Here is a 10557-nt window from a genome sequence, read left to right as displayed (position 1 = left end):
CAGATGGGCATGGATTGGGAGGGCAGGGCTCACATTCTCTCTCTCATATACAATGTCTTTCTGACTCTCACTCTCACACACTATCTCACACTGTATCACATTCACTCTCTATGTGCCACACACTCACTCACACACTCGCTTGGTCTCATACACTCACTCACAGAGAATCTGTCTCTCACACACACTCTCTCTCGCCCACACACACACACTTGCACACACTCTCATTCTCACACACACTCACACCCACACTCACACTTTCACTCTGACTCTCAAACAGTCACTCTCACATACACTCTCCCAAACATACACACTCCGAGGAAAACCTTGCTAGCGCCCGTTTCATTTGTGTCAGAAACGGGCCTTTTTTACTAGTTTCTAATAATCTTTGGCTATTTTCAATAGCATTTGCTATCGTTTTGGGTGAACTAAAACGGCATCTTTAGGAAAGTTAAGTCAAAAGACTCAGCTTAATTAGTTACTGTCTCTCTGGCTCCTTCTGCTGAGAAAGATTGATCAGTAGACCCATAAATAGAAATAATATTTAGGAGTGGGTAATAATTAAAAACTTTAATCACACCCTTGGAAAAAAAGGGTGTTGGCCTGATGTGCAGCATAGCACCTATAAAAGAAAATAGTGCTGACAGGTGAAAGGTGGACTTCTGACAGCTGATGATGGAAGTCCAGAATCTAAACTATACTACCACCATTTACTATGTTAAGATTGGATCTTAGGAAGGAGGGTAGCTGTGAATGCACACTGGCTCATGCTCTCATGCCAAAGTAAATAGCAAAAACTGTATAAGGTCCTGAAAAAAATAAGTATGTCTGCACCAGATTAACATAGTAAGTGAGAGTAGACAAAGCCCTGCATAGTTCATCCAGTCTATCCAGAAAGGTGGCTAGGTGTGCTTTGTCTTTAGTGTTTCAACAGACACTAAATGCAGTCTACCCCACTCTTTCAAAGATACTATATCCTTCCAGTTAATTAGCGACTCCAGTGGTACACTTTTTCTTCTTTTAATGGGGTGCAGAAGACAGCAATCAGGTTGTGTCATGTCAAACTCTATATCCGATGCATTGCTGTTGTTTTCTTATGCAAGATTCTACTAAAAGCAATGTTAAGGCTATAACCATTTTGTATCTCCTTCACTTTAATGTTTCTGTGGCTTGGTTGGGAAAGAGAAATGGTGCATTGCTCTTGGTTTTTGCTCCAGCTAGCTGTTTTGTTTAAACTAAAGCTACAGTACCTCTGAAAATTTGGATTATTTATGAAAGTGACTGAATGTAAATTAAGTCAATCAAAAGGAGCCAAATGTTTGAACACTCATTACTCCAATCTTGTAACCAGTCAAGTCATATGCTCAGATGCTTTTAGTAGGACTATACCAAGCTATAGTTGTGTCCTGTACAACTCACTTATTAGCACACCCTGCCCCACCACCAAGAGACTGGAGTGGGAGCAATTTTTACATCCCTCCATCTGAACCGTGTGGCTGTGCCACTCACACAGCCCTTGATACAGTGATACCTTGTAGCAAATCATAAATCATTATCAATCTCTTATCTACTTACTAAATGTAGAAGCATGATAGAAAAAAGGAAGCAATGGTATAGTAATACTGTCAAACCTTTCAAGCTTCTAAGAAAACACACAGAAAATAGAGCACCATCTACAGGTAAAGAAACTAGTGGCAGAGTACTTCATCAGTGTCCTCTAAAACAAGATTATGTTTGCTGGGAAAACATTTTCATTAATATTGAGAAAATTAAAAAGGCATGCGGATAGGAAGCAATGTTCTTTCGTGGATTAGAAATTGGTTATTGGACAGAAAATAGAGGGTAAGGTTAAATGGCCATTTTTCTCAATGGAGGTGAATAATGGACTGCCATAGGGATCTGTACTAGGACCAATACTATTAACATTTATAAATAATCTGGAAATCAAACGAGTTATACAGATGAAGCAAAACTAAGCAAAGTTGTCAAAATGCACGCAGATTGTGAAAAATTGCAGGAAGACCTTTGGAAAGTGGAAGACTAGGCATCCAAATGACAGATGAAATTTAATGTGGACAAATGCAAAGTGATGCACATTGGGAAGAATAATCCAAATCATAAATTTCCTGATTCTAGGGTCCACCTTAGGAGACAGCACCTAAGAAAAGATCAAGGTGTCATTGTATGTCAAGTAGTAGTAGTAGTAGTAGACAATACATGGAATGTTTTGCCCAGTGTGTGGCTGCGGCAACAAAAAAAAAGCAAATATGCTAGGAATTATTAGGAAAGGGATGCAAAATAATACAAAGAATATTATAATGCCTCTGTATTGCTCTATGGTGCAACCTCACCTTGAGCACTACATTTAATTCTGGCCACCATATCTCAAAAAAGATATAACAGAATTAGAAAAGGACTAAAAAAAAAAAAAAAAAAAAGACAACCAAGATGATAAAGGGGATAAAACTCCTCTCATAGGAGGAAAGGATAAAGAGGTTAAGGGCTCTTCAGTTTGGAAAGAGACAGCTGTGGGGAGATACGACTGAGGTCTACAAAATTCCAAGTGGTGTAAAACAGGTAGACGTAATCAATTTTTCACTCTTTCATAAAGTACAAATTCCAGGGGAAACTCAATTAAATTACATGGAAACACTTAAAACAAATGGGAGGAAATATCTTTTCACTCAAAGAATAGTTAAGCTCTGGAACTTGTTGCCAGAGGCAGTGGTAACAGTGGTGAGCGTATGTGGGTTTACAAAAGGTTTGGACAAGTTCCTGGAGGAAAAGTCTATTGTCTGCTATTGAGATAGAGATGGGGGAAGACACTACTTACCCTGAGATCGGCAACATGGAATGTTGCTATTATTTGGGTTTCTGCCAGGTACTTATGACCTGGATTGGCCACTGTTAGAAGCAGGATACTGGCCTAGATGGACCATTGGTCTAAGATGGCAGTGGCAATGGTGGTGGAAGCAGCGTGAGGAGCCTGTGAGAGGATCCCACTGAAACTGAATGCCATGGCCCTGAACGGCGCTCAGATGGCCACATAGGAGAAGCCGCACTGGAGAAGCTCCTAAAGTGAGCTCTTGATTTTTTGGAACGAAGGCCAGACTAACTTCATGGACTTCCATTTCAAACACATGCGTAACCAACTCCAATGTACTAGTACTAGGAGACATCAACCTTCACTTAGAAGACCCAAACTCAATCAATGCACGGGACTGTAAGGAATTCCTCCACTCATACGATCTCAACTGGTCACAAATGCAAGCAACCCACGTCAAAGGGCACACACTTGATTTCATCTCACATAAACTTTCAACAGACCAGAACATAACAGATACGAAATGGACAGAAACACCCTGGACTGATCACTACAAACTAAACTTATCTCTACAATGGCAGAAGAAGGGATCACACCAAATACAACACCACAAATCCTATAGCACAAGAGGTCAACTAGACACGAAAACATTCTGGCAACTGATATACAATAATGAACAGACAGCACAAACCGACTCCATATACTACCTCATGGAATGGGCTAAAAGATGTAAATGCATCCTAGATGAGATGAGATAGCACCCTTACGAACAAGAACATCACACAAGCACAACTCAATACCATGGTTCAATGATGAACTGAAAAAGCTAAAAACACAAGCCAGGAAACTCGAACGAGCATGGAAAAAAAACAAAAGATAAACACACACACAACACATGGAAACAATCACAAAGAAAATACAAACACGCAATAAGACAGACCAAAAGAGCATACTATAAATCTAAAATAGGGACAGATTATAATGACACGAAGAAATTATACCAATTCATGAACTACTAGACACCAACCTGGTCACATCGAATACAGAAATCCCATCCGCAGATAAACTTGCTAAATACTTCAACAAAAAAATTGTAAACCTAAGCAACACGATACCTCAGAACAACACTGACATCGAAAACTTCCTAAATGAGTTAGACCCAACCAATGGGGAATACCTGGCTGACTGAACCTGGTTAAACTTCGCCCTCCTCACCGTCGATATAGTTGCACAGGCGACCAGCAGGTTCTCCAACACTCACTGTGAACTAGATACCCGTCCCAACTATCTAATGAAATCTGCCCCTGACCGCTTCATCGCAGACCTCACATCCCACCTAAACCACATGCTTCAGCAAGGTCTCTTCCCTAAGGAAAATGGCAATATCCTACTCACTCCAATACCAAAAGATACCAAAAAAAAAATCAAATGAAATCACTAACTACTACCGTCCAGTAGCATCCATCCCATTGCCAGTCAAACTGATGGAAAGCATGGTAGCCAAACAACTTACAGACTATATAAACAAATTCTCAATATTACACGAATCACAGTCAGGTTTTCGCCCCCTCCACAGCACTGAAACACTACTAATCGCTCTCTTAGCCAAATTCAAGCAGGAAATAGCAACAGGCAAAAACATCCTCCTCCTCCAATTAGACATGTCTAGTGCATTCAACATGCTAAACCATAATATATTAATAAGACTACTAGACAAGTTCAGGATTGGTGGAAACACACTTAACTGGATCAAGGGTTTCCTAACCACAAGAACATATCAAGTAAAATCAAACACAAACATATCATCACCATGGAAAGCAGACTGCGGAGTACAACAAGGATCACCGTTCTTCAACAACCTCATGATGAACCCACTAGCCAAGTCCTTACCCAACCAAGGCCTTAAGCCTTTCATCTATGCAGATGATGTCAAAATATACATTCCCTACAAATCTAAGCTGACAGAAATCACCAACGAAATCAAGATCAGCTTGAACATTATGGAATCTTGGGCAAATGCATTTCAACTTAATAAAGAAAAAAAACACACAGTCACCCTCTCATCCCAACACAACGCACACAACCCCACAATTATCAACACCTCAGATCACACCCTCCCTATCTCAGACAGCCTGAAAATCCTCAGCGTTACATTGGACCACAACCTAACACTAGAGAGCCAAGTGACATCCACAACAAAGAAAATGTTCCACTCAATGTGGAAACTCAAACGCGTGAAACAGTTCTTCCCGAGGGAAACATTTCGCAACCTGGTACAATCAATGGTACTAAGCCATGTAGACTACTGCAATGGAATTTATGCGGGAAGCAAAGAACAAACCTTAAAGAAACTTCAGACCACTCAAAACATGGCAGCTAGGCTTATCTTCGGAAAAATGCGATTTGAAAGTGCAAAATCCCTTTGCGAAAATCTACACTGGCTTCCAATCGAAGAACATATTGCTTTCAAAATCTGCACTCTGGTTCACAAAATTATCTACGGTGAAGCCCCGAGATATATAACAGACCTGATCGACCTACCAACTAGAAACACATCCGAATCAACACGAACGTATCTAAGGAGAAATTAGATCTTACCTGCTAATTTGCTTTCCTTTAGTCCCTCCGGACCGGACCAGGATTGGACTGATGGGTTGTGCTCGCCTACCAGCAGGTGGAGACTGAGAAAAAACTCTGACTCTAGAGAGCCAATAGGAGCCCTGGCCATGTGACCTTCGCCTCAGTATTTGAATAACAAAGCAGGAAAGAAAGAAAGACCTGCTGTGCCGTATGGAATCCTAGCAGCCACAAAGCACTCGGCAATGCCAAGTATCAGAGCTCACCAGCAACTCTCACCAGAGAAGTGGTATGGCCCGATATGTATTACAGCTCACCAGCAACTCTCACTAGAGAAGTGGTATGGCTCACTTGTACTATAGCTCACCAGCAACTCTCACCAGAGAAGCGATATGGCTCACATGTAATATAGCTCACCAGCAACTCTCCCCAGAGAAGTGGTATGGCTCACATATAATATAGCTCACCCGCAACTCTCACCAGAGAAGTGGTATGGCTCACTTGTCTTATAGCTCACCAGCAACTCTCACCAGAGAAGTGGTATGGCCCACTTAAGATTTTATATATATTCCATCAACTGAGCTTACCAGCAACTCTCACCAGAAAAGTGGTAAATCATATTTAAGATTTTATAGATATTCCAGCAACTGAGCTCAGCCACAACTCTCACCAGAGAAGTGGTATGGCGTATTTAAGGTTTTATAGATAGATTCCAGCAATTGAGCTCACCAGCAACCACCAGAGAAGTGGTATAGACCACGTAAAGTTCTGTATATATATAGTATTGTTCCACGAATCGTAAAGGAATGAATACACTTCTTACTGAATACACTTCCTACTTAATAAAAGAAGCTAAAGAGTAGAGAGAACATGGGAGGGGCCTGGTCCGGTCCGGAGGGACTAAAGGAAAGCAAATTAGCAGGTAAGATCTAATTTCTCCTTCCTTAGCGTCCCTCCGGACCGGACCAGGATTGGACTGATGGGAAGTACCAAAGCAGTAATCTGAAGGGAGGGACCCTATGAAAACTGCAGAGAAATGTTCATGCTGCATAGGCCACCTGGCGACAACTAACATGTAGTGTGTCCCAATGAGCAAAATAAAATGAAACTAGGACTAAGTTGCCAACTTACCAATGTGCACCGAGAGCACCAAAAATCGCCGTAGTAAGAATAGAGCCCGCTTCTGAAGTTGTGGAATATGTTGTAATACGCTGTGGAACTGCCCTCTCAGCGAGAAGAGAAATAGACATTCTCATTTCCTTGATCCTTCGCGATATAGCGGGTTAGAAACAATGAAAAACTTTTACGCCTACTGGCTAGAAGGACAAAACCAATAAGAAAAAACCGATTGGGAAAGGTGAAAACTTTAAACTACAGCAGACCGAAAAGAAGTTACCAACCGTAGAAGTATTCCACACATAGATCTACTTGCTGCAATGGCTACTGGGAAACACTGCTTGAAGAGGAAAACTTTATAGAAAAAGTTATGGCTACTAGAAAACAGAACTTTAAGAGTCTGTTCACCTAGTTCACCTAGCTGGTGGACGAAGCGGGAGGTACAGGTGCAGGACTCCTTTAAGAAACCGCTTTCACAGTGGATGCTGCATAAGCGTGCGGTTGTCAAAAGTATCATGCATCACTGATAGAGCTGCCAAATGAACTCTAATGGATGAGTAAGACAGACAAGATTTCGCAAGATGCAGAAGATATTCCAAAACATGCAAAATGGATACTGTTTGTGGAATGAAGTGGCGAGAGGAGTACCACAGAGTGAACCGTCGCCACTTTGATTCATAGGACTTTAATGTAGATTTCTGTCTGGAAGCAATTAAAACTTGAAGTACTTCCTGCGAAAATATCAAAGATGTTGCAGACCCAGTAACCACGCCATAAGTTTGAGTGACTGGGGGTCCGGATGTAGAAGGGTGCCTTGGTTCTGCGTAAACACCTAGTGAGATGATGGAAGAAACGCATAAAGAAGGCTGAAAAACCCCTGCTGGACGTTGGCATCTGTCCCTGTCTCCGTCAAGACTGTTGCTGAACGGAAGAAGCAAGAAATGTTCGTGAGCCTGAAGGCAAAAAGAGATAGCCCTGAAGTGTCGCAGTGAGGAAGTAAGGCTGAAAAAATGAGAGTCCATTCACCTAAATGCAGGGTGACACAACTAAGAAAAAATGAGTACAAACTCAAGAGTATACTCTTAACTCCTCCTTGGCGGATGACATAACCCATTGCCATGGCAAGGACCAACATAGCTCTCTCCGCCTTGTTTGTCAGTAGGGAAAACAAAATTCACCCGAAGGTAAAACGAATTGCTGAGGTCCCCCAGAAAAAATATATATACAAACAAGCTTCTGCCAAAAAGTGTACTGCACGAAGCATCCCAATGACAGAACTAAGGTTCTTGAGATAACTAGATGACACTTAAATAGCGCGATTGATGACCCTGAGATTCGCAATAGGATGAAGGAAAATTCCTTCTTGGGCATTAGAAAGTAAAATTGCATTCTGCAGAATAGAGCGAGGAAATGGCCGAAGGCCCAAGGTCACCAAGAAAAATATAAACTGGGATGTTTGCAGAGGAGACAAAAGACTGTGCGCCAACCTGACTAAACAAAGCGAAAATCAGAGATATCTGATGAGAGATCAAATGAGAGATCAAATGAGAGGCCTGGCTACAATCACCACCCAACCTAGAGACTGTAAGAAATGCAACACCCGGTGCGTGACCTGAGAACTCTGCTGATAAGACTTTCTCCAATTAGGCAGTCGTCTAGGTAAGAATGAAATGACCCTAAGAGCGCAATGAACATCCTCTTAGATCTATAAAAGAACGGAAGAGAGAGTACTGCTGAAAATGACCGGTTAATGCATAAGCAAAAAACTAGCCATTCTCTGGATCCTGAGGAGAAGAGGAAGGGTGACCAAGGACACCAGTTAAATAGGGCTACAAACTCCAACCCTATCTCTATGGCGTTCCATAGTTGGGTAAGTTCTGAATATAGAAAGTTCTGAATATAGGAGTCCACCAGCTATGGTAGTACGCTCCGGACAGAAATAAATTGTCCCAGTATGAACGTCTGATTCACCGGCCTGTAATTTCTTGGATCTCCCTAATCCACATACCACTAATCCACGTACCACGGTCATGCGTCCTCCCTCACTGAGATGTAGATTGTAAGCTCCTTTGAGCAGGGAACGTCCTTCTTTGTTAATTTGTACAGCGCTGCGTAACCCTAGTAGCGCTCTAGAAATGTTAAGTAGTAGTACCAGACTCACACCCAATAGATATGAATGTTGAGCTTGTTTCAGGTTAAAACACCGAACCTAGGCCCAGGGTCCCCGGTGTTCCTAGTGGTGAACAGCCATGGCAAATATTGTATGCGTTAGTTTGCAGAATTACTGCAAGGCCTTGCTTTTGGAGCAGAGATTTCTGTTCGATACTCTCGTGAGAGGTTTTTTTTTTTTTTTCTTTAATGCTGTTCTGGCTGTAGAAAGGTGGACATTTGAGCTTCCCCAGAATGGCAAAACTTATGTACCTATGCCCATTAGATATGAATGCTGGACTTGATGGACTTTAGGCCTTACCCAGCATAACCATACTTATGTACCTATGGTATAAATACACAGGAAGTGAGTGAATCCCTTTCCAATTGAAAGAACACTCTGGAGTGAAGGCGCATAGAATGAAAATGAAAAAGGACAAACTTGGAAATTACCTGTAACGAAAAAAGTGAAGTTGTGCCACAGCCACTTGGTGAAGGCAGTGTAGACAAGACTGTATCTGAATTCAAGAAAGCTTGATATAACATCAGGTCTCTAAGGAAGAGGAAGAGATAGCAGATGGTATGTATAGGCATACTGGACCAAACCAGGATGTTTATAATCTGCCAATGCTGAACTGATAGAGTAGAGACAAACACGAGTAGATGGTTTGAGGACCGTCCACTATCTTTAAGTGAAAGGATGACTTTATTCTCTAAGTGACCATATGTCCTGTAAAAACCAGAAGAAAGCTAAATTGAAATATGAGAGGCTTCAAGGCAGTTGGAAAAGAAGGGAAGACATGAATAAAGCATGCCTGCTAAGGCTGCTGAGTGACTGGGAGCTTGGTAGACAGGACTGTCCCTCAGAGAATATGAAAGAGCTGATATATCCCCATGGCATCTGAACAATATACTGTATGCCTCTAGAGAAGGCTTCTTAAAGTCGGAAAAAGAAAACACTGTATAACACTACAGCCATTGAGAGTGTCTGTTAAGTTCTTAAAACACTATATAACATCATAGGCATGGAGTAAAATGCTTGAAAGGAACTAAGATATTATGGTCAGAATTGCAAAGTACCAATCAATTGACTCTTAGGCAATGTAGTCCTATTCACCAGGGAATGAGAAAGACAGAAATTTACTCTATGCCTATAGAGAAAGTTTCTAAAGTTCTTAAAACACTGTATAATACTACAGCTATTGAGGAAAATGCTTGAAATGAATTATGATATTATGATAAGATGTAGATTTTCCACCAGGCAATGAAAAATGACTGAGCACCAGAAAAAACTAGTGTTAACAGCCCCTTGATACATAGAAATTTAAAACAAGAAAAGCTTGTTATATATCCATATATGAAAGGAGCCCCCTTTTCAACCAAATATTGCCTGCTGATGTGAAGAGCATTTTAGAATACGCCGTTCAGCACATACAAAAGTGTACACATCTTGGAGCCGAACTGCTCTATGAACTGCAGCCTTACCTTCAGCAGAGAGATCCCCGACTGATAAGATGGAGGGAGAAACAAAATGGCCGCCGTTCGCTCCACTGGCCCTGTGGCGATCGTCGACAGCGCGCCCGACACCTCCGAATAAGCGGAGCCCAGTGGAACGGCGAAGAAACAACAGCCGGCGAAAAAGGCCCCGAAAAAACTGGAGGCAGCACCGGACCCGAAGAAACCTTGAAGGGAGAGCAAAATTTACACGTTCCGGCTGCGTGAACTGCGCGACGCTGACCGACAGCAGCTGTTTGAACTTTTAAGCCATATCGGAAAAAACAGGTGGCCGCGCTTACGCGGTTCGCACCTTTCTTTTTTTTTTTTTTTTTCCATTTGTTTAAACTGCTGCCGCCAAAACGCAAGAAAATGGAGGAAATTAAATCTGACGAGAAAAA

The sequence above is a fragment of the Microcaecilia unicolor genome, chromosome 4 (genome assembly GCF_901765095.1).
Source record: "Microcaecilia unicolor chromosome 4, aMicUni1.1, whole genome shotgun sequence".
Taxonomy (NCBI): Eukaryota; Metazoa; Chordata; class Amphibia; order Gymnophiona; family Siphonopidae; genus Microcaecilia; species Microcaecilia unicolor.
This window is presented reverse-complemented; position numbering follows the sequence as displayed.